This window comes from Spea bombifrons, chromosome 4 (genome assembly GCF_027358695.1).
Source record: "Spea bombifrons isolate aSpeBom1 chromosome 4, aSpeBom1.2.pri, whole genome shotgun sequence".
NCBI classification, from domain to species: Eukaryota; Metazoa; Chordata; class Amphibia; order Anura; family Pelobatidae; genus Spea; species Spea bombifrons.
Window position 1 is genome coordinate 5741720 of NC_071090.1, and position 25300 is coordinate 5767019.

The following is a 25300-nucleotide window of genomic DNA, read 5'->3' on the forward strand; positions in this document are numbered from 1 at the left end:
ATAAGTATATCTTTGCGTACGGCAAACTTGGTTTAGCATCTAGATGCCACTCTTCAATAAGCTAATTATGATTGAATAACCGTATCGAAAAATACAATCGTGCTCCTTACTGAAATTGGTTTTATTAAGTCTGGACGGAGTTTTGGGCTACGTGGAGTTCTATATCTAGGAATAAAGACAGATTGGATCAACTAGATAGATAGATGATCGAGAATGACGTGAAGGCCCAGAATTGGGTTATCTGGTAGATTTTTGTTTTAGATAATCAATGAATAATAAATGATCAGAATTAACAGGAATAGGTGGAAAGAGCGTAACCTTGAACTTTACCATGTTGATGCTCTCACTGGTTTCATCTGTCTTGTCTGACTTAGTCAACACTACCCAAGCCTAAAGAAAAACATTTGGGATACCTGCCCTTTGTAATAATATACCCCACCAAGGGGTTAATTGGTCTCCTTTTAAAAACATAGCGAAAGGGGGCATTTGTAATCTCAGTGTATTATCATAGGAAGGTCTGGCAGAAATGCCTTGGACTTGGTATTTTAATGACCAACCCAATTATACAGTTTACAAATCGTTTCATTTTAAAAAAGAAACGGGTAGGAAACTAGATGGCCAACATTTTAGAAAATAAAGAACTGAAAGATTTCTTTAACATTGTTTACAATAAATATTTAAAGAAAAATTAAAAATTAAAACATATAAAATATCTAAAAAAATAAGTAAAAAAAATGTTTTTATTACAAAACATTTTTTTTATTTATTATTTAGAAAATAAAGAATTGAAAGATTTCTTTAACATTGTTTACAATAAATATATAAAGAACAATTAAAAATAAAAACATATAAAATATCTAAAAAAATAAGTAAAAAAAATGTTTTTATTACAAAACATTTTTTTTTATTTATTATATAGAAAATAAAGAATTGAAAGATTTCTTTAACATTGTTTACAATAAATATTTAAAGAAAAATTTAAAAATAAAAACATATAAAATATCTAAAAAAAAAAAAGTAAAAAAAAATGTTTTTATGACAAAGTTCATTTTTCCATGAAGAACATTTGCAATGCACGTAATTGGAAGCTCTCTGGACCAGATCATGCTATACTTAGCTGGAGTACAGCGGTTTGGTCAGTATAGTGATATATTATTGCTCCTATTAGCCTGAGGCATCGCACCTCCTCTCCTGCTGTATCTCTCTACTTTGTAACAGGAGCTTAAGGAATAAGTCCAGGCAGACAGGCTGCAGTTGTAACGACTCAGTTCCTGTGTCAGAATGGACATTTCCTGGCTCCTAATGGCCATTTGGAGAAGTCAGAGGTCCCTTTAATCCCCGAGGTGATCCCTAATAGACACCAAATGCTGTGTCCAGACACATCGGAGGCGAGAGTTTTGGTACTTCTGAGGCATTACTCTGGAAAGTATAGGGACATCTCACAATAGTAAACACCTCTTCTCCCTTATCTAAGATCTCAACACTTTGAGACTCAAAACAAAGAAAAACAAAGAAAAATAAAAACACAGAATTCCCACCCTGTCTTAAACAACAAAACTGTTATTGCCATCAAACACACACTAAATCATTCTTGAGTTCCAAGCAGTAGAACGTTCCACAATCTGCAACATGCGCTCCTCCTATCTTGAAGTCTACGCTTTACTGATTTGGCAAAATACAATAAATACACAGATTTAGACTAAAAATAAGCGGTTTATTGGCTCATTGGATCCAGACGTGTCTCATCTGTATATGTGTATGCCACCTTTATACACAAAGAGATATCTTCAACTGTGTGTTGGGCTCAACCGCCATCTTGGACATCTGATGTTTTTTTCCGTACAAAGAAGAAGATAAATCTGCTTTGATTTTTATACTGATAGTGTCTTGGTGTTTGGCGGGAAATCCAATTATTTGGTAAGATATGGATTTATATATCCCAATTGTAGAAATTGGAAAAAAAAAACATTGAGTATTTGTCTTCTGCTCCTGGTCACCAGAAGTGAATGAAGCCAAATTTGGTATTCTTGTACAATGATCTAAAAGTAGTTCGGATTGTTTTAGAAGAAAAATGTCTCAAAAATGTAAAAAAAAATGCCATAACCAAATGCCATGGCAACTACAAGAGAAAACTTTGGTTTATTAATGGAGATTTGAAGAAGAGTATATAATGTCCCACCCCATGTCCCTAAATGACATTCTAGGAGCACATAAGGTAACTTATGAGCTGAGAGTCAACCGGGTACTAATATCCTAAAAAAAACAAAAGAAAAGAGGTCGACGCTACATTACACAGTTACAGAAACACGCTTTCTCTTACAAAGAAATAGAAAAAAAAACATTAACCCTGTGTTTGCCAGGAAAGAGCAACAAGGCTAAGTAAGGCAATGGGTCGCACGGCCCCTTAGCAGTTAAAGAGTCAGAGCAGATAAGCCCTACCAGAAATCCACGGGCATTTACACTACAGCTGACTCACTTTTTTTTCCGGAGCTGATGGAAGAATTTACAGTAATGTATGTGCCGAGGATTACCGGCCGGGTGTTTGGAAAACAAGCGGCACTCTATATCTGGATTGTGGACGTATACGTTTCTACGTCAACTTAAAGACTCTAGTCCAGTCTCCTTACTTCCAGTGATATAATGAAGCAATTAGGACTCCTGAGAAAGGAGGTCAAAAGCCACGTTCTCTGACAATGTACAGGTCTCCGTCTAATGGTAAGGGGGTCAACTGTCTACGCAGCGCAGAAAATTCCCCATAAATACCTCTGAACCTGATAAAAATAAGAGGACTTCTGTGCGGCTTCACAGCCCAGACTTTGCCCAGAAAACAGATGGCGTCTAATAATATATATATAAAAGGATTGGTGGAAGTAGGGTTAAAATTTTTTTTTTGTGAAAATTGAATATTTTGTTTCAATGGATTCCAATAAATTCTAACCTTCTTCGGGAAAACAGCACACTCTGTGTTATTGTAGACTGGGTAAACCTACAACTAGGTTCCTAATAAAATATATGATGGGCATTCTTGTTGCGTAACGTATTCTGTTTTATATGTGTTTTATATCCATCATTATATGGCGCAGAGAAGGGTAGAATGTAGACTATTGTATTTGGAGTGGCAATGGTTCCCTGTTCTAAAGAGGAGGAAAGAAAGAAGACAGGAGAAAGAAGGATGGAGTATAGACTGGGGTGTTAGATACATGGTAGACAGTAATGAAGAATAGATGAGATGTAAGGGGAGAGGATGGTATTGGGAGCGGAGGAAGGTGGGGTGCAGTTAAAGCCAGCTAGAAGACACGGACAGTTAGAGGTAGATATGAAACAGATAACGGAAACACAGGAGAGAGGGAATTAATAAGCAAGAAAAGAGAGCACGAGAAAATGAAGAAGATCATGAAAGAGTAGGAGAAGGGATCTCAAAACCCAGAAGGTCTCCTTTCTGTATTCACCAATCGGCAGACGAGACTAGATGGTACGCTAGGGTTTTCCAAAGCAGCCCCAAGACCACCCAGTTTAGAGTTCGATATGGGGCAGGACCTGTGGTGTTTACGGCAGTTTATGAAAGCCAATGTTTTTGGGAAGGGGACCGTGGCTGTTCTTGTCTCCTCCACCAGGGTCAGTACTGAGGCCAGACTGGCAATCACGAGCCGGCCCCATCAGGGGCCTGACGACGTAGGTGCCCTACGATGCTCCGTATAAGTGTGGGGTATCAGTGGGCCTGCTCAGTGCGGTGAGACCGGCTGAAGGTAGCATGCAAGGACCGAGATAGCTCGTCTCAGGAATGAAGTGAAAACCCTTGACTTTGTCAAAAAATAAAAAAAATCCGCAGATAGCACCGTCCTCTGCTCCCCTACCTTCCCGTGGGTTAACTGGCATATCTAATACTTTTCACCTAGTCTGATTTGACAGGTGCCTAACCTTAGCTCCTGAGTGGAGACAGCATGATGGGCCTTTTCTATACAGGGGGAACATTTGTGATGCTTCCCACTTATGACATGATTGATTTTCTTTCAACGGTCCTTCACTTTTGGATGCGTGGAGAGAGGGAGAGGGAGGGAGGGGGGGTCTGCTTTCTACAGTCAACCCCCCCCTCTTTCTTTGCCTGCCCGCCCTGACCTCAGCATATGGACACTGGGAGGCTGAAGACGATGATGACGGCAGGAACCTAAAAAATCAATAGGCCCTGTCAATCAGACACAGAACTGGAGCATCTTTTAAAACCCCAATCACGGATGTTGCTGGATGCACACAGAGAATCCTCGCCACATAACACAGCTTCCAATTTAAGTTGTCGTCCTTAACATCGCTGTGTTTCTTCTTAAACATATCATCTCCTCCTTAGGACCAATTCATCTATGCTAACCACAAGGGCACTATGACTTTAATTATAAGAATACAGTTCCGCGATGATGATCGTCATCATCATCATCCATATATTTGTACATGCTTATGTCTCATATCTCAGACCTGTTAACATCCCCGGGAAAATAATTATGTTAAATAACGCCATTATCACACATCCAGTCTTTCTTTATTCTTGTATCTACTTGTTAATACAATTTTTTGATGTTCTTGGTTATTTTTAACAATGTTCTTTCTTTTTCCCCATCTGTTTATTCAAATGTTCTAATAACGGCGCAGCTATACAGACTCATGCCTCCTGACTTTGTGTTGACAATGGGATCCAAACATCCAACCTTTGTTTCTACCTCGTGAAGCTTATATTATAGCGATGCACCTATAGATATATATACTGTAAATTTCTCACCCAACCTACTATTAAGCTTCAAATAGATCATTCTATCTATTCCTCCCAAAACACCTCTCCTCCACCCTTTACCCTACCTTTCTACCACTCTTAACTTTAAAGATCACTACAAAACCCACCTTTTCAGAGAAGCTTACAATCAATTCTCTTTACACCCACAACCTACACTCTGAAAGAATCCATTGGTTCTCCATGACAATGACTTTTCAACATGACCAAGCCATCTCCACCCAAGCCTCCTTCCATCTTATCCCCCCAACAGCCTACTAACAGATTGTAAGCTCACAAGGGCAGGGCTCTTTTCTCCTTCTGTACCAAAATCGGAACATTATATTGGCATTTTTTATGTTTTTGTTCATTTTCACTCTGCCCTATTGTATCAGCACCATGGAATCTGCTAGCGCATTATAAATAAAACGTTTGTGCCTCTAATGTGTCCTCCGCCCTCCGCTCCTCTGTGCTCTCCATTCTCTCATTCCCTTTAAAAACCCTCTCTCACTTTCTCTCCCTCTTATTCTTCTTCCGTCCCTCTTTCTGTGCTATTTAATATATATCGTATATTTGTATCTGCCTCTCGCTTATACACCGTTCTCCCAGTTTCTCTCTCTCTCTCACTATTTTTCCCTTTTTCTTGCTTTTTCCATTTTTTTTTCTCTCTGCTCATTTTCCTCTTTTACATTTGGAGAAACATTTCCTGGAAACTATTACGGGGAGGTTCTAAGTGAAAAATAATAATAATAAAACACATTAAAAAAAACTCTTGTTGTGTTGCCAAGACAAATATTGTCATTTTTTTTTTTCTTTACTGCATTTTTCTGGAAAGAGTTTTTAAAAAAAACCACCAAATGAAGCTTCGTGCGCATGCTTGTGAACCTTACTGACTTTTTTGTTTTAACGCTATTTTGTTGAGTGGTTTTCAAATTTGCATTTTAACCCATTCACACACACTTTGTTTCCAGATAGGAAAATACATACAGCAGAACTATACGCCAACAAATTGTATACAGCAGATCCAGCCATGGCATTAATGCTTATGATGGAATGTTTCTTACCTATGGCGCCCCCCGTGGCTGTATATGGAACTGCAATTCTTCAGGTCAATAGAGGGGCCCATTGAGACCCAAGTCAGTTCAACTAGCTATTACTATACAGCTTAAATGCTAATAAGATGCTTTAAGGGATTAATATTGTGCAGTTTATAAAATCACGTTATTAACCTGTTAGTGACCCGGCTATACAGAGACACTGGGCACTATCCTAGGCCTGACCCAGGGCAGTGTTCCAGGCCCACCTACCACTTACCCCCATGGCTGCCGTTTACCATGCCGAACGCCGGGATATGATGTCATATCCAGACGAGGTGCGTGTGTGGCGTGGAGGAAGGTCACTATGATCTGTGACCTCCCCAACCAGCCCCAAGGATAAGTGGCACGCCGAGGATCACCCCCATAGGGCAATCAGGGACCGGTTATGCGACCTGCTCCCCAAAATCAAATTACAGGGGGCAGCCATTTTGAATTTCTACTAGACTTTAGCCGAGATAGTGATATCTCTCTCTCTCTATATATATATAGTATTTACTACATTTAAGTAACAACGACGCCAAGAATATGTAATAACTATTAACCCTTTAAGAGAAACTTAGTAACGAGGCACGCCCACCGCGTTATTGAGGTCCGTTGAACATGGCTGATGATTTATCCTTTCAGCGTTTTCCAGATACCAAGTTGTGCTGAGGGTTCAGGCACCATTTAATGTAATATTAATGAGCCTGGATGCAGGGTCATAAAAAGTGATAGGTTTTTGCGATGGTAAATTATAAATCGATATTGATTTTTCCCGGCACTAATGCAGTCGGCTTATTGTAAGATACCACAGGCAAAAAGCACTTTATCAGATTAGGCAGGAGCCTGGTATCAAATATACATGAGCTCACGGTACCCAGACTCTCTTGTTAAAAACACACACACACACAACATACTGAGAGGCAGAAATAGGGGATTGTAGAGACAGATTGCAGAATTCTAAGGTTTTCTTTGTAATCTCTTGCTAGTTCCAGACGTCGGAGCGAAAGTAATTCACTATTCTATATGTCTCTTTTTTTTCTTTTTTTAAAAAAAAATCATGGTTTTCTGTTGGTTTTCCATTGTGTGCATCTCTGCTGCCTAAAACGCACAATGAAGAATTGTGTTCTTCTTCCAAGGAAAGGGCCTGCAGCGCGAAGGAATTTTATATACAAAACACGGGGCTTGCTTCCTGAAACATACAGCGGTACCGCTCACCAATCAAAGTTATTTTAATAAATAACTTGCATACCTCCCAAGTGTCCCTGATTAGGAGGGACTGTCCCTCTCTAGGACACAAATCCCCATTTCCTCCCCTGATGTCCCTATTTTCTGAGAGCTCAGAATATTTGTCGGTATGAGAGTATCACAGGGTTCTACTGCCCCAAACCTCACAATTATGCTGTGTGTATATATATATATATATATATATATATATATGGTATATATTATTATCATTATTATTTTAATTGCCATTATATATGTCTTACAAAATAAAATCCAACTGAAAACCAAAACTAAGTGTTAATGCCATTTGAGAAGAAATGGTTGCCTTAACGTATACGGCCCTTCAAATTTTTTATATCGTTTCCACTGGCCAAATAACATGATATTACATAAATTAGTTTAAAACAAATTTATACGAATCACCAGAGCATAAGAATACATAAATATTTACTATTTTTAATCTGGTTCCGCTAATTTTGCCAGCATTCACCCGACTTCCTTTTTTTTTTTATTGGCCACGCACTTTGACATGAGCAGATGCGTGCCCAAAATGCCCACGACAAGGCCACACAAAAATATTTGTAAACTGCGTTTATTGGACACGGTGGTTTACGCGTTCCGCTAGTTATTACTTATCCGTTTGGAGAGTGTGCACGCGCAGAGAAAAGCACAATGTTAGCCCATAGAGTTAAGCTCCGTTCTTGATAACAGAGCGGAATTGGTTTATAAATACGAGATATTACTGCCTCTTCAGTGCTTAGCGGCTCATTAACCACTTCAGGAAAGCTACAAGGACTCCCGGATAAAAAAAAAAAAAAAAAGACACAGCTTAAAGATAGTGGATGCAATTATCCATTCCAAATCGAGTCATTATGGGTGTCTCTCCAGGCAATTCTGCACATGCACATACAATACACACACTCCACTCCACAGGTCTTTGTATCACAAAGAAAAGAGGAGAAACACCCGCTTCCCAGCGGGTCTCCGAGCCACTTTCTTCCCTTCTCAATGCAATCCTTCTCTTTTGTTGCAGAATTTTTAACAACCATGTTTTCGAGTAGTTTACAAGTGTCTGCTAATGAGTATTAGCGCTCTCTCCTGTAAACAGGCTATTTATTTAAGTGTTCGAGGGGTGGGAGAGGCAAGACCCCCCGACTCCCTTCTCATGACCTTCTGAGAGCTTCTCAACCATGTACGTTATATGATATATATTAAAAAAAGAGAGAGAGAAATCTGGCACATTCCTTTTTTTCCCTGTTTTCCCATGTGTTTATTGACAGTTCATTAAAAAACATCAAACTGCCACAAGCTGTTTACCAAAGAGCGCAGCGAATTGAAAAGTGTTAACATAAATAACCAAGAACCTCGGAATGCGTGCCAACAAAGCTCCGCGCAACATTGTAAAAAAATACAGGCAAAAAGGCACCCCCCCCCCCACAGACGCAGCCATCTAATGGACGGAGACAATGGCCGGGGAGTATATTAATTTCTATCGATTTTTACTGTCTGGAAATCCGAATTAAACTAAGAGCCATATACCATGTTCCTGTATCTTGTACACCCGGCCGGGATAATGTTTTCACACTTTTTTAGGAGCTTCCACACAATAATCATTACTATAATTTCCATGTCTCACTCACGTCTGCGCCTAGAGCTGTGCGATTTTTGCCTGCCATATAATGTGCATAATACTCGAAGGTGTAACTTTGCGTATTCGCAGGGGTCTATTAAGCTAAAGTATGATTTTTTTTTAAAAAAAAACCTTATTTTATTATGTTTTTATTTTCTTAAAAGAATATAAAAAAAATATTTAGAATATTGTTTAATAACAGTATTTTTTTGTGTATATATATATATATATATATATATATATATATATTTAAATTATATATTTTAATATATTTACTTTGACATCATCAAGGATTATGAGAAGACTTTAACCCATTCCTTGTGTGAGATACAGTGCCGTTACAATGTTTATATTTAAATTTTTTTAAAAATATCGTATTTTTACAATTTTTATTTTATTTTGTTGATGTTTTCTTTAAAATGTATTATTATTATTATTATTATTATTGTTAATATTATTGAGAATCATCCCGTTACTGCTTTTTAACAGTTTTTTTTTAATGGTGAACAAGCAAATGGTAGAATGATTAGGAGAATTATGATAAATGATGGGAAAATAACCATTTTGATTAAGATAAAAATATTTAGTCAATCTAATAATCTAATTTGTGACAATTAATTTAAATTGCTGTCCTTTATATATATATATACTTGGGTCAACATAGAAAACATCTTTCGGGGGATCAGAAGTCTCTTTTATCTTTTTATCAAAAATGACATTATGTAAAAATCGGAAATAAATTGAGGGGCGTTATTTAAAATAAACCAAACTCTTGATATCGTTCTGATCGCCGTACTCGCAGTCTGCGTGGAACGGAGACAGTTACAGAGGACGTGTATAGCGAAGACCAGTATGATGCCATGTAGCTAATAAATTATTTAACATTCAGTTCTATCATCAAAGTTTTTCCCATTTCTGATCGTTCTAACACAGGTTTCTCAGGCAGGGAAGGTTAATCCATCTGGGAGCTTTCAGCATAAATTATTTTTGAGTCACGAAAAGTTCATAAAGGAAAATCAGAGACATTTCTACAGTGCAAGCCCACAAGATAAAGCAATTTATGTTGTTTGCTTGGGCCAACGACATCAATGTGTACACGATGACATGTGATCCGTAAACTACATATTATAGCGACCTTAATAGAAATGCCAGATTCGTGTATATAAATCATATTGTACCGCTTACCTGAAAATAAGTAATGTTACATATTAAACTGGGATGTCTAAATTTGAGAGATCTCACTTTTATACTTTCTTTGACAATTCAATGCAATAAAACTCTCAAGATTGGCCCCATTTTTTGGAATCACTGCTGGGCCCCGTGGCAACCCTTCTCCAGTAGGCTTTAACTCTGTCCACCCGCCACCCTTTTCCACCTACTCCACGCCTGGTTTGTGATATGTTCTCCATCCCCGTCCACACCCAGCCCTACTGAACCAACCTGGATCCAACCTCCATCTTGAATCCCATATAACACCTGAGTGGAGGCGATCCAGCCTATCCAGTGTTGAAGGTTCCTGGGTAAGTCGGACACGTTACATTGTGTACTGTACAAGAGCTGGCTGAAGCCATAACCTACTTTTTTAGGAGGTGTGCAAGAACTTTCATGGAACCCACACTGGAAGATTTGTCCACTTCAAAAGAGTATGAGTGCATTATTGTTCTTGGAGTCGATTCAGCTGTACCTCATTTCACGTCAAGAACACAAACATTGTATGTCGCAAATGGATATGCAAAGAGGACCCCGAATAGGAAGGCCAAAGTTGGCTAGGGTAAGTAAGTCCAACAACGCAGCACCAAAAGGATCAGACAGCGGGTGGTCAATGAACAGAACCAAGGCCGGAGCGAGCGGCTAACAGACGAGGTCAGACAGGAAGTAAGGTCGAGAACCAGAGAAGAATACCAAAAATATACGGCAAGTCTTCTGTGGGAACCGAAACATCTGAGTCTACTAGAGCTGGGTTTGAATAGTAAAACCCTTAGCGCCAAAAGCGGTGCGCCAGCGACAATTGTGCGACTATTCTGCTAATCGCAGCGACGGTGACTCTGTTTCTTTTGTCACCATGCCTTGTTGTCAAGGTTAAGGACACTATCCCGCCATTAACTCATTGAAATCAAGAGCTTAATTTATGTGGCACCAAAAAATGCCAAATAATTCTTCCATCTTCATGTTTTTTTTCCCTAGCAAGTTGGCCTGACACAATTTAGAAACTCTGAAAGTGACATATTCCTTGGGCCGGTGGATCCAACATTCCTCGGTTATTGTAGCCGGCTGTACAGAGAAAAGGGGGGGGGGGAATCGGCTGCCCTGTTAGCTTGTCAAGAAAATATCCGAAAGTATGTCTTACAGAAAAATGTTACGGATGATAACATCTGGCAGCTGTATAGATTTTGTCATTTTGCAAAAATTCCGGCAAGAGCAGAAGAAGGAACTATCCAACGTTTTATTTTGCTTTCTGGATATGGCAACGAGATTGCTGCAAACACTGGGTGTGGAGTCAGATTATGGAGCGGTCCAAGAAACACGATTTTGCTGTAATCTTTTGTAATGAAATAAAAACCTTCGCTCTTAAACATTTCGGTGGAAGTAATATCTCTGTTTTCATTACTGCATTGTAATGCGGACAGAGCCAAAAACAACATTTACAAGTGAACATATTTTTTTGGTTTAATTGAAAACATTTACTAACACAGCACTGAAACGAAGCTTTGCCGGATCCTGCCTAATAGCGTTACGATGGTATGGTTTCTACAGCCAGGGAAGACCCCAGTTTTTAAGTAGTACATTCCTCCCAAGGGTCTCGGTTTTCACAAGACAGTCATGAGTTTCCGGAACTGTGGCCTGGTCCTTGCGGCACTCGGCCAGGACTGAACATTGATGTCAGCAGGTGGTGCTGCTGACGTCGGTGGGGTGCCGCTGACATCGGGGGAGTTCCCGCTGACGTTGGCGGGAAACACCCCCATTCAAGGAAAAAATGGGCGGGGCGTGTCAAGACCCTGCTCCCGCGACCCGGAGGATTCGGGTCTTGACCCGGAGAACCGAAGGAGCAGCGCTCACCTGGCAATCTCCGGGTCAAACTCGGAGAGTTCCCAGGTATGATCATGAGCCAAGTTGAGGAGATCTTCTGATCTTCCATGACTGGCCCAAGGAGCTATAAAATCAATGGAGGTCTGGGCTGTTGCAGCATTGATGCTTCTATACGGCCATGTCCCGACACTCCGTAGTTCGGGGCTGAGAAGTGGTTGTTCGGGAAAGTTGGGAGGTTGGTCCCACCCAAAAATAAATCCCTACACGCTCCATATATCCGTACTTATTTATTAATTACATTGTATCAAATAACAAAAATAGCTGTCGGGGGGGTAAACAAGGACAGTGCGATTTTGGGTTACAAAGAGGGACTGTCCCTCTTAAACAGGGACAACTGGTATTAATAACTAAAGAACGTTTAGCAAGCTTCCCTCTTAACTACTTACAATCATCAAAGTATATGCACTCAATCATCATTTGAAGTCGGTGTGGAAATGTAATATGGAATACTCGCTACAGGGGGTTAAGTGAAACGAATAAACTCATTCTTCTACAAACTCAAAAATGTGTTATTATTATTTTTTTTTTGTAAGTATTATTATTTTTATTTTGAATTCAGTTCATGATCTGAGGTCTGTGTAATGGAAACCACATGTCTGCCCAGAACGATATAATTACACAACACGAATCATAGACATTGCCAGGAAAACGGGTATTGTCAGAGTAATTATATTTTATTTATGGCCTTCCCATTCCTGGATCACAATGTTCCTGTTTTTATTCTGATGCTTAGAGAGAGAAAAAGAAAAATAATAGTCAAAAAGTATTTTGGGGGGGCCGGTCCCCTCAATGACATATAAACAATTATTTTTAATACTTTTTAGGGATAGTTTACGATGGAGGGAATGTTACTTTTTATATTTATATTGTGACACCCACATGATTTAATTGTAACTCTGTGATTTGTAGTACCATTCCTTCTCAGAAACCATTTGGTGGGTGCTTTTTGATGCTGGTTTTTGCAGATCTCATATATATATATATATATATTTATAAAAAATATATGTACTAGAAACCCACTTTTTATAGACCATAGAGCCACGAACGTAATTTCCCGTTCTTAGGATCGGCATGAATTTCCCTCCTATTAGGTTATTAACTTTTGTTAAGTTACGGCTTCCCTTTGGTGGAGAACTCTGACGGCTTTTGTAAGGGTTCGGTAAGAAAAAAGGGACATGATTTCAAACAGGAATCAACAACTTTCCACCCACTGCCACAAAATGCATGCTATGGGTAGTTTTAATAAATGTAGTTGCAAAAAGCTAAAAAAATAAAAATAAAAAAATAATAATAAAAAAAAAAAGGTGAATGTCCCCAGGTAAATGGAAAAAAAATATAAATTCTACATCAGCATTGTATCTAATTTTGTTCCAATGAACTCCCTTTATCTGCAGACCTGGAGGCGGCCATTGTTGTCAGTCATGTGATATTTCGGATGACTTCCCCCGCTCAAACACCACACTGAGCTGATGCTTTATGGCGATGCTAATGAAGTCCGTTCCTCATGTCACCTGCTGGGGTGATTAAGACTGAGCCATTCTATTGTTTGCCATCAGCAGTGTGATAAAGAGTCGGGGTGTTTGCCTTTTAGATAACAGAGCAAGAACTCTTACAAATGGCTCATATAAGATATTATATCATGCAAAAACTAGAACTGTTTTAAAAAAGAAAACCGCACAATATTTTTGAAAACTTATTTCTAATCTAATACTAGTGATTCAAAAAAAATGACGGGAGTTAACCCTTTAAGAATATTCAAATTCCTTCGGCCGTACGGCTAAATGATGCCAAGCGTGCCCTCGTCTCCCGTAACGTGTCCTGGTTACGGAACAAACACCTTTACCCCAATCACATCTCTCTATTTTCGACTCACTTATTAGTGTTTTGCCAACTTACTGCGCTATAAACAGACTCTCCCCATTTAAAAAATAAAAAATAAAAAAAATATTCAATCTGCCATCCGCTTGACATATACCTCTCTTTTCCGCTCATTGTCAGGCCCTTGATTGATGGTGTTGTTCATTAATATGGGCCGATTGTCAGCTTTTCCTGAATAAATATAAAAAGAAACAAAGAGAGTCTCCACCCTTTGAAGCCTCCGTGTATTATTTCCTACCCCCCCCCCCCCCACCACCACCTCTGGCTCGGAGCAGCTGCGCCGGGAGAAAATTCTCCTCAAGCAGAAAATCGTGTCCTTTGGTTCTTAAAGGCAGGGAATTAGATTCCCTAAATACGCGGGGAATATGTAAAGGGAGCAGGTGGAGGCTACAATGAACCTGCTCTGTCTCGTGTCCCGCGCCTTCAGCACAATGAGATTATTATTTCGTAGAGCGTGGTGACTCCGTGAAACCTCCGAGGCGCGCTCTCATTAATTGTCCAAACAGACGAATAAAAACAAGCCCAAGATCGGCGATCGATCTATATCTCGATGATCTTTCCATCTATCTAGGGCTGCAACTAACGATTATTTTAATAATCGATTAATCGGCCGATTATTTTTTCGATTAATCGATTAATCGGATAAAAAAAAACAATATGCAAATTTTTCGTTTATTTAAAAGAATTTAATGAACTGGATGTTAAAAAACAACTTAAAATTTACATTAACATTCTTATTTTGTTATGATGTAATAAAAAACAATATTTTCAAAGTACAAGAACCCAAACACAATATTTATGAAACAAAATAACCCCAAACATTCTGAAAAGAGGTGGACTATTACTGTTCAAGAAACTTTGCCCCAGCACTTTGCACTTTGCACCCAGCACTTTGCACCCAGCACTTTGCACCCAGCACTTTGCACCCAGCACTTTGCACCCAGCCCTGGCACTTTGCACCCAGCACTTTGCACCCAGCACTTTGCCCCAGCCCTGGCACTTTGCATCCAGCACTTTGCACCCAGCATTCAGCACTTTGCACCAGCACTTTGCACTTTGCACCCAGCCCTGGCACTTTGCACCCAGCACTTTGCACCCAGCCCTGGCACTTTGCACCCAGCACTGGCACTTTGCACCCAGCACTTTGCACTGTGCCCCTGCACCCAGTCTCTAACTCTGCCCTGCACCCAGCCCTGCCCCCACATTCTGCCCTGCCCCCACACTCACACTCTGCCCTGCACCCACACTCACACCCTGCCCTGCATCCCCACCCCCACTCTGCCCTGCACCCAGTCTCCCACTCTGCTCTGCACCCACACTCACACCCTGCATCCCCACCCCCACTCTGCCCTGCACCCAGTCTCCTGCCCTGCACCCCCCACCCCCACTCTGCCCTGCACCCCCACCCCCACTCTGCCCTGCACCCCCACCCCCACTCTGCCCTGCACCCACACTCACGAACCGCTCTGTGCGAATGGAGCCACTCGCACAGAGCGAACCGCTCTGTGCGAATGGAGCCACTCGCACAGAGCGAACCGCTCTGTGCGAATGGAGCCACTCGCACAGAGCGAACCGCTCTGTGCGAATGGAGCCACTCGCACAGAGCGAACCGCTCTGTGCGAATGGAGCCACTCGCACAGAGCGAACCGCTCTGTGCGAATGGAGCCACTGGCACAGAGCGAACCGCTCTGTGCGAATGGAGCCACTCGCACAGAGCGAACCGCTCTGTGCGAGTGGAGCCACTCGCACAGAGCGAACCGCTCTGTGCGAGTGGCTCCATTCGCACAGAGCGATTCGCTCTGTGCGAGTGGCTCTGTGCGATCCGTGCACATAGACATGAAGAATACTTACCTCCGGAACGCGTCACATCCGTCACGTAGCTAAAAGAAGGCGGAGACTGCAGAGCGTGTAGCAGAAGCGGGGAACGCTCGCGGAGGTAAGTAAAAGGAGCCGAGTGCTCCAACAACGAATTGATCACTCGATTAATCGATAACGGAAATCGTTATCGATGATTTCCGTTATCGATTATTATCGATTTTATCGATTCGTTGTTTCAGCTCTACATCTATCTATTCATCCGTCCGCTACATATCTACCCGTCCTAAACATAAATTCTAACAATTCGACATTATAAGAGATTATGACAATAAGTCATTTATGAAAAGATCAGACAATTTCCCCAAATCGCAGAAACGTAGAAGAAGAACCACTTTTTGACTTTGTTTTGAGTCGTTGGTCTCACGACCAATGCATTGTTTTCAATGGGTTTAGGGACCGCCCATAGTCCTTAAGGGGTTAATATCACCGCTAGGTACACACGGAGACAAACAGTAATAGAAGAAAGGAGGAATTACTGTGATTCCTGATTCCTGACCTTCAGGAGCCATATGCCTTACCCATCCATGCTTAAATCCCCTCACTGTTTTAGCCCCTACCACTTCTGCTTGGAGGCTGCTCCGTTTATCTACCACCCTCTCGGTAAACTAAAACGTCCTCACGTGACATCTAAGCCTCTGACCCTCCGGCCTCTTGTTCTCCTCTTATGAAACGGACTTCCCTTTTGTTGAGCTCCCTATGTATTTAAATGTTCCTATTGTAAAAGAATACATCAGGGCATCCATAGTGATGTCATATGCTAACTTTTTAATAATCTATACTTTTAATTTGCTGTAATTTAATTTGCTTTGAAATATTGCGTAATATGGAGTTAATTTAGGACGATAATGCGTAAAACTTGCGTAATATGAAAATGATCACCAAAAATCCATAGGGAAGTTGTTATATATAACATAAAAATATTATATTTTAGAGAAAGTGCTTGAATTCTATTAATGAAGTTTGTGACGTAAGGAATGTTTTTAATTCATCCTGTCGGCGAGAGCTTTGTTTCAGAGTACGGGGACCACTGTGACACCGAGAAGGAATTACTTTCTTTGAAAGAGACTTTGGGGCGGCAAGAATCGTTTCTTACCAGGAAAAATGAATTACTTCCTCACGGAGAAAGATGGCCGGAGCATACGAGAAAGAACAGGAGAAAGAGAGGAGGAAAAAAAAAAAAAGACAGATTTATAGATAGAAGATAAATAGAAGGATCAGCAGATGAATACATTAACCCCTTAATGACAAAGCCCGTACATGTACGGGCCCAAAATGCATTGTTTGCAATGGGTTTAGGGACCGCCCATAGTCCTTAAGGGGTTAATATCACCGCTAGGTACACACGGAGACAAACAGTAATAGAAGAAAGGAGGAATTACTGTGATTGAAATGTCTATGTTATCATATACACTTGGATGAAGAATTGATTAAAATTATGCTCCAAAAGAAGAGTCCGGAATGACAATGGTTTGGGGCCCATATTTTGCTATAAATCTCCAAAAGCTCCCAACAGATGGGTGGATTGCGAGCGCGGGTGTCTAATTATTAATTGATTCCTGTTTTGGAAACATAAGTAACATCGCTGCCTTTCTGTCTCTTTGGAAAGCTTGATTGTCTCTTTGATTGTAAAGAAAAGGATCTGAAAAGTTTTAACCCCTTCCTCCGGATTGAGCTCACTCGGCTGTCAAGTGGACACTTGTCTACGTGAAAGTGGTTTTATTGAGTTTTTGTACTAAAGATGTCAATGTAGCCAAGCACTCCGGTGCGAGAGATAGGCATGTCAATTATCTATATGAATTTTCTTAGAAATAAGGTACCCTGGCCTAGGCCTAGGGCGGCAGAACCGGCAGCAGATTGTCCTCTTGGGTGATCAGCGTCCTCAATGGACCGGTTACAACCTTTAAGACATGGAGCGCCAGGATATGACATCATATCTCGACACTTTATGACTTCAAAAGGCACTGCGCACCATCTAATGCAGCAATGATTCTGGCTGCGGAGGGGGTGGCTGGGGGCACAAAAGGTAAATCTAAAAGCAAAGTGGTTCTGCGGCATCTTAAGATGGTACAAACGGAAACAGGTTTTCATTATTTTCTGCTCTTTCATGTACTGTGAGAATTGCGTATATTTGCCCCCTTCTGTCTTGAGGGGTAATAGTGTTAAGGCCCACTGTCATTAGCCATGGGTTAATTAATTGCCCACAGTGCTAACAGCAAATGCTAGCCGCCCGCTATTGCCGGCTGTCAGTATTTGTACGCACGCACGTTGGATTTCAACCACTTATTCTGTGGAATCTGGGTTTAGTCAGAGCTAACAATGTGTTATCTCACACTACATTAATTTCCAGCTAGGATGCAGATCATATATCAGCTCCGTGGGTTTAAATAACTTAAACTAGATCCCTGACACAAAGCCGTATGGCTTATTCCGGCTAAGCTCCCTAGAACATGTCCGCGGATGGAAAGAGGGCCCAAAAAAAAGGCCCCTATTTGTGATACCGTTTTATTGACTCTGAAATGTTTTGAATACCAGCGCGCGGTGTAGGAAGCGGAGGACGGCAGCGAGAGCTGGCTCCGCGCCACAGGTTGAAGATTCAATCTGCCTGTAATAGGAGGTGATTATTGAGGACTAGCTGGAACTTGATGGATGTTTTCCTGTTAAAATGACAGCTCGGGACTAGCGTTAGCGGCTAGCCAGGAATGCTGCGAGTCTGCAAGCCTCGGTCTTCCCACCTCTCGCTGAATCGACTTACTCTGCCTGTTGAGAGAGGAGCAAATGTCCTGCAACGTTCGAGTTTGATGGTCACGTTCTGATTGACCTTTGACAAGACCGCTATGCTTAGCTTTTCCGTAAAGGCCTCCACTTAGGGTTGCCATCCGGCCGGTATTACACCGGCACAGACGGTAATCAACCCTTTGGAGATGTTGCCGGTATAAGTGAAATACCAGCAATTGGTGGAACAGGGGAGAGGCTGTCCATGTGGTGCTTCGGAACGCCTGGTCAACAGAGCTGATGCCAGGGAGAAGCGGTCAAAGAAAGAAGGCAGAAGAAGAAGAGGCAGGAGAAGAAGCAGAGATGCGGGAAAGGAGACACGGAGGAGAGTGTGAGAGAGCATGAGAGTGTGAGTGAGAGTTTGATAGAACGTGAGTGTTAACTATAATAATACCTGAACAATGTATTCCTCCTGGTTTTCCCATATAATTTTTCATATGGAGGGTTACCACCAATGTCTTTTTCATAATGCCGAAGGGGTAGCCTGGGGGCCCAAAGCTGCAACTTGGCCCTCTCGCGCTCACAAGGAAACGCAATGGGGCGGACGGAAAGACTAAAGTGCCTTAATGTATCCAAAAAGCTTTGTTTTAAATCTCTGGCCTACGGGGTACACTTCAACACCGATGCGCACCAACGGCAGCCCTGCGAGATACAGGAACATATATGATACAAAAAAGAAAGATTTTTCAAATGTCTACGACGTGTGAGAAAAACACAACCCGCCCAGGAACGCAGGTGCGAATGATAAAGCGTTCGTGGTCATACAGGCGTTCTTCCAACGCCGTTACTATAATTAAACACATACTCAACGTATTAAGCGCATCGTCTCGGATTCAAACAATGCTGTGTTGGCATCTCTGTGCGTTGTGTGCTGCACCGTGGGGTTTTTTTTTTCACACCTAGTGCTGACGAGATGCTTTCTAATACAACCCGGGAGTGGGGAAAGTGTTGACTTGAACATTTAAGCGAAAATATTTTTTTTTCTCCAGGCTTTCATACCATTAGTCTAAAGTGTAAGACCGCTGGAACTCTACCGAATGTACCGGCTTTAGCAGCTTAATCGTAGAGAAAGAAGAATAAATATTATATATCCTTGCGCACAGTGACGGCCATGGGCCTGTACAGCACTGAAGGGGTTAATGCACCTACTACTGGACTCCAACCAAGTAAATCAAGAAATAAGTTGTTTTTGTTCAATGTCCTGATTTTTTTTTCTCAATTAATTCATAGTCATATGGCTGGCAACCTATGTCTGGCAACAAAAGGGTTAAAAGTTGGCTATTTGGTCTACCATTTCCTTGAATTATATATCAGGAATCCTGGGGCATTTGGTTACTTCATGGTTACTTTGTGGCTCCCGATCTCAAGTTACAACATGGCAGACTCAGACTTACATCACCTTCTCGCTATGATTTTTGTTTTTATAGACATACTCTTCTAGATTTGACCTTTATATAAAAAAAAACGTGATAATTGTATTCACTGTGAATTGTACTATTCTGTAAAACAGCGTAACCTCTATATTGTTGAAATTTAATTAAAAATTTAAAATTTAATTTATGGAAACAACACGGGGTATGAGATCTTAGGTCAGGAGGACCAACTCTTTCATACCATTTATTTCTAGGTAAAAATCAGACTCGACTTGCATCATTTCACGTTACATCATCGTTTCCTAGAACCTTCCCCGATGTAAGCGTGAGGACGTCCTCTAACAATTCTACGAACTGAACTGTTGCATGCCATGGGATTCTAGTGACTTAATTTGTAAGAAGCCTACATGAAAACCAACAGAGGTGTTACATCACAACTAATTAGAAAGCAGACTATCTCTGATCACCAAACAGAAGAATACAATGTGACAGGTTCAATCAGGCGCGCTCAACTGGATCCATACGGCGATGCGGGAAGCATTCTGACTGATTAATAAATACATATTTCCCCCAATACACACATCATTCAAATGGATTGGAGAGTAATTTGTGCATGTCGACAACATTCTATAATCTATATTACAGTAATGGAAAGTGAAGTCTGATTGCTGTGTATTTGAGTCCGTAGCGGTTTCATCAAAATTGTCATACAAAATATATCAGCAAATTATTAGCTGACGGTAATTCTGTATTTCGACTTTGTATACATCATGGATTAAATCTTGGAACCAACTGGGATCCGGCGATATCATTAGGTCAGAATAGAATATGAAGAAGTCAACTCCAGAGAATCTGCTCATTTACCCCTAGACCCTGTGATTGGGGTACATATCGTGGTACAATAGTATAGGACAGGAAATTAAAGTGGGGTAGACTACAAATTAAGTTTCAAACACAGGATTCCACAATTCTCAGATGTAGCTTTGCGCTGTGACATCATTTGTTCACTTCCTGTTCACTATAAATGTGTACACGTGGTAACAGGTGGAAGAAGGCTGGGTAAGCATTTGGCTCGACCCACTTAGTTATCACAAGAAATCCCGAAAAGTACCATGTGCGTCTTAGAAGACTGTACCCGTCTCCCAGATGGCAACTCCAACGAGCCCCAACCCCTCTGGAGGGGTCTGGAGGAGGTTGCCGGGTGTTGTAAGCCAACGATCCTTTCAGGGTTACTGGTTACCTAGTTCTGATCAATATCGCCTCTCAGCTAAGTAGGTTATATCCTTAGACTTGTATCCGCTGTCAGCGTCTAATGTTCATTTTACTTAAATACCAACCTCTCAGCCTCCTCCACCACTTGATCCATTACAAGGTTTAACATAAAAGCCTCCAAAGACAATTAAATTAGCAAGGAAGCTCCCAGAGAGTCGGATTTGCATCTATCCCACTTAAAAGAGAAGATTAGGTGACCCTTGTGAGAGGCAGATGGGGGGGCCGAGGGCAGGTTCTCCGTCAAACACAGACAAAACCGCGTTATAGAGACAATCAAGAGGGGAAGGTTAACGGCATCCAAAAGATTAATTTAATTGAAGGAAAGCAACATGGTTACTTCCCAAGAAATGGCAGCGAAGAGCTGAAGCTTCCTCACAATAACCCTTTTTTTTAAAGCCTCCTTTCTCTTTTGTTGGCTTGGGCTAATAGGATCATATTACTTTTTCTCAATCAGCCACATTGGCCAAAGGTCCCCCCCTAAGAAGAATGGATCCCTGACCCCTTCCTGATTAACCCTTTAAGTAGTACAATGGGGTAAAATACCTGTAGAACAAAGCAGCACCAATCACACTGGCGCTTAGAAAGTTAATCTCTTTATTTTGTAAATTTGTCTTTTACGTGGGGGGGGGGCCTCTTAATAAACCAAAAATTACCTTTGTTATTATTCTGGACAGAACCTTGTATTTATGTGAGAGATTAACCAAACTGGCCGAATTTGCTAAAGATAAAAGACTGGAGATACTTTTAGATGGCGGAGGCATTCTGTGGGACCTCAGTTATAACCTAATGACATAAAGTAGGGACATTGAGTTCAAACCCTGAGTAGACTTCAGCACTCACAAAAAAAAGCTCAGAAGCGACTCACCTGATGAAGTGAACTTTAACTACATAAATAAATCAAGCATAGCATTTTTAAAGACATTTTTTACTAACAGCGTTGAACATCTCCTAAGTGTCCAGTGTTGTGCAGAACCGTCCTGAAGGATCAGAGGTCCATCTGGCCACATCATGATGACATCATACGCTGGCATTCTACTATACATCACAAAGTGGAGGGTAAAGTCCTGGCCCCGCTTCTAACAACACACACTCCTCTAACTACTTCCCCCCAAAGATGTCTGACTTTGGGCATCTGAAATTTTGGGTGGGTATGGTGTTGCAGTAACAATAGCTGTATCGTGATTATAGAACCTTTTTTACATCATTTAGCTGACCCGTCTTTCCCGTCGGCCAAATTTATTTTGTATGTTTGTAAAACTTGTTTTATAACTGGTCGAGAAACCAAGATGGGAAATGATTTCCACAACAACTAGATTTTAATAAATTATTACAAAACAATTGTTATGATGTAATGATTAACGTAACATTCTAATTTGGAGACAATTCCTCTCTGTGTACTCTACGGCGCTTTGCGTGGTTTAGGTGACAAAGTTTGATGAGCGCTCTCCGGCATCACAAGAGTTACAGCATGTCTGTGTTTCAGAGGTTCGAGGTATGGAGACTCTCACGTCCCCGGAGCTCCTTTGAGCGATGCAGCAGATGTAGGGGGAGATGCCATGGAACGGAAGCCATGGGATGGGAATCACCGCTGTGACAGGCTCCCTCTCACTGGGCCGCATCCTCTCTCAGTATATTTTTCTTAGCTGCCTGCCCGGAAATTCTCGGGGGCTCGATTAGCGCCGTTAAACTGGGAAGACTTTTTTTCCTGGGCCTAATGACAGCACAGGCTTTCTATTTGTTGGGGTTTTATTTTTTTTGAAGTGGGGGGGAAGGGAGACTTAATAGTACCTAGTCTTTTTCCTTGAAAAGAGGGTATTGTTCTTAATATAATATACAAGGACTCTTTCGTTGAAACTGATACCTTTATTTGGGTCAGCATAAAAAAAGGATGTAAAGTTCCATAAGCCTTTGGGATCTCTGAGTTCTCTTCTTTATAATGTAAGAGCGCTCACGGAAAAAAATCACCAAATGTTCACCTATGTTGGTGGGGTTAACGTTCACAAAAAAAAGAGAAAAGTCCAAGAACTATATCTGTGCATATTAGTAAACTGAAACATTTAACCGTTTACATGTCATGGGGTCGGAGTTGACCAATGCTGTTTTGCAAGCTTATCCACTCAAGGTTTCATGACGCCATTCCATCATCCATAATCTGGGAGAAGAATGGCTTCACAACGCTGCCCACTCAAGGACCTTGTTCTCTTGTGTTTCTCGGTGTTGTGGACCATGATGACCTTGAACCTTAAGAACTGAGAAGAACCCAAGTGATAAAACCCAACACGTAGCTCACTGACTGCTATAAAATTGTATCACTATGATCCTTGACCAGCCCAACATTATGTTCATGGTCACTACAAGGAGTGCAGTTTCACAACAACCTGGGGTGGTATCTGGTAGTTACCCCAGATACATATTGGGAACAATATCAATAGTAAGATGTAGAAAGGGAGAAGGGTTTGAGAGAAGACCAGATTGCTGGAGAACGAGAGAACGTGTGATGCAAGCAACTTAGATAAGAGTAGGGGTTTGTAGATAAGGATGAGAACAAAAAAATTATCTGGATATATATATTTATGAAATGTAGCAACTGACATATTTTATAAACACAGGGGGCTTTGGGGTGGGAAAGTTTTCAGGGAAAGAGGGTTTATAGACAGGTGGCCAAATATTTGGGTTATTTAATCACCCTAAAAAAACACACAGGTAGACAACCTGTAGCCATCAACTTTTTGAACTACAATTCTATTCATCCTGTGCCAGCTGTGGCTATGGGTGCGACAGGAGCCGGACCCCCAACCCTTCTGGACACGCAGAAGGTCCAAAAAACAAAGGGAAGGAGGTATTTTCTAATATATCTAGAGACGAACAGGAATATAACAAAAATCTTACTTTCCTAACCAAAAGATTATTTGGAAATGTGTTTTTTTAAATCATCCCCCCCCCTCATTTACCATCCACCTTGTTGACCTTAGCAGGAACACGAGAATTCAGAAGCTACCACCATTATCCCAGTGCTGTTAATTAGTTGTAATCCTTGGGAGCGAACTCTTTGATCGTTTGTCGACTACAAGGCTGCCGTTTTATGAATAATACAGCAAAAGTACTCGGAGCTAAAAACCCACCACGTACTTTGAAGGCTCGACGGGCACAAATAGAGAGGCGCGAGCGTTAAGGAGCCGCTGTAAAAACGTTATCTGGGATAATTTATTTAAAAGATTACATGGCGATCCTAACATGGTTATTAGACTGTTTACTATTATTATGGGACTGTTTATATTAGCTGTAGACAGCAGCAAACTGAGAGCGCCTCAGCTGGAGTTTGCAATTTATCTACTTAGTGTGAGATCCCGAGTATATCAGGCTGATTCACACCGAACACTCTCAGGCGCTGAAATTCTCCCTCCTGCTTAAAGTGGATTTGCCAGTTTTTCCCCCAAAATCGTACGTTTTTACTGTTCTATACACTCAATAACTATATGGAATGGTCCTTAGAGATTAAAATAATCAATAAATATGTATTAGAAGCCCACCTATACGATAGGAGCAGACACCTTCTGCAGGTTCTGCAGGATTATTCCTCCCCTTTCGGTTATCTCTCCCCTACTGTTAAGTTGCTGATTGCTGTTGATTGGCCAAGGCAGTCTTAGTAAAGGTAGGGAGAGGGAAAAAAAGAGAGGACAGCTAAACAGGTCATCAAACATGTATAACCCCAAAAACACTGGTCACGAACCAGGTTTATGACGTCTTTTCCAAATTATGTCCCAAACAAACCGACCCCTTACATTCAACGCGGTAAATTGGTACAGATTGGGGAGGGCTAAGTGTAATGGGGTGTTCAAAATATTTAGCCGGAAAACCACACAGTTATGCAATGTATTGTGCTGAATTCCTTGAAAATAGCCTATTTTGGTTTTTAAAAAAATAAAAAAAAAAGTCTAATTCCATCATCATTGATTCATTGAATATTTCCATTTTTAGAATTTAAAAAAAAAAAAAAATTCTGTTAACGCGATTAAAGCATTTTGTTTTTTTTAATTGGGTCAAGTTAAATATTTCAAAATTGTCACATAATTTAGGATCTGTGGAATGGGACCAGAGATAAAATTGGGAGCTCTGCCCCTAAATATTGTTGTAGGCACAAGTGGGGTTTCCATAAGACCTGCTCATTAATTAATATCTCCGGCTCGCTCAGTAACGGACGGGGTAAGAGTACTGTAAATAAAAATGAAAAATAAGTAATAATTCATGAAAACGCGATTTGCATTTACAAATCTAAAACGTGTAAAACCCAGTTAATTAGCACAAGTCGGAGCTAACCGGTTTCTATGGCAACCATAAAATCTGCTAAATT

At 41.0% G+C, this 25300-nt stretch overlaps 1 protein-coding gene and 1 long non-coding RNA gene across 5 annotated transcripts in view; one reads left to right on the forward strand and one right to left on the reverse strand.

The window, feature by feature from the left end:
• EBF1 (EBF transcription factor 1) overlaps positions 1-25300 on the reverse strand; it is a 166225-nt gene that overhangs the window by 74328 nt on the left and 66597 nt on the right. The window lies entirely within an intron of this gene.
• LOC128492927 (uncharacterized) overlaps positions 24867-25300 on the forward strand; it is a 193981-nt gene continuing 193547 nt past the window's right edge. The window contains exon 1 of the long non-coding RNA XR_008354147.1: positions 24867-24882. This is a non-coding gene — a long non-coding RNA (uncharacterized LOC128492927). The remainder of the gene's footprint in view (positions 24883-25300) is intronic.